Source organism: Mesitornis unicolor, unplaced genomic scaffold (genome assembly GCF_000695765.1).
Source record: "Mesitornis unicolor isolate BGI_N332 unplaced genomic scaffold, ASM69576v1 Scaffold47809, whole genome shotgun sequence".
Classification (NCBI taxonomy): Eukaryota; Metazoa; Chordata; class Aves; order Mesitornithiformes; family Mesitornithidae; genus Mesitornis; species Mesitornis unicolor.
In genome coordinates this window covers 1-503 of record NW_010206105.1, presented here as the reverse complement: position 1 = coordinate 503, position 503 = coordinate 1, and the positions used below count along the sequence as shown (strand labels likewise).

The 503-nt window shown below is 57.7% G+C and overlaps 1 non-coding gene across 1 annotated transcript; it reads right to left on the bottom strand.

Moving 5' to 3' along the window:
- Positions 1-238: 238 nt before the first annotated feature.
- Positions 239-310, bottom strand: TRNAA-UGC. Its single transcript has one exon. It is a non-coding gene; the product is annotated as a tRNA-Ala (tRNA).
- Between the last annotated feature and the right edge of the window lie 193 nt (positions 311-503).

The following is a 503-nucleotide window of genomic DNA, read 5'->3' as shown; positions in this document are numbered from 1 at the left end:
TTCCAGCTGAGTGATTCTGTGATTCTGTGATCTGGTCCAAGCAAAGCAACGAAATACACAGACACAAAAATCTTGTGTTTGTGTAGTCCTGAGGAGAACCAAGTGACAAAAAGAAGCCATTTTGTGCCTCTGAGAAAACGCCATCGTGGGCCTTTCTGGGCTCGTTCGCGGTACGGTTTTCTGCTGTTTAACTCTGAATAAAACACATCAGGGGGGAAAAAAGCAGACAGGGCTCTCCTGGAGATGCCGGGGATTGAACCCGGGACCTCATACATGCAAAGCATGCGCTCTACCGCTGAGCTACATCCCCGTGCCCGGGGTTTCTCGCCCTGCCCGGCGGCCAGGACCCTGCCCGGCCCCGCTACAACGGAGAGAACGGGGCCGCTGGGCACGGGCACAGCCCCACGCACGGAGGGGAAAAGGGCGGTCGGGGGCATCCCAGCCCCGGGATCAGGCTTTTAGCGGCGGCGTACGGCGGTGCAATACGTGTGAGCTTCAGACAG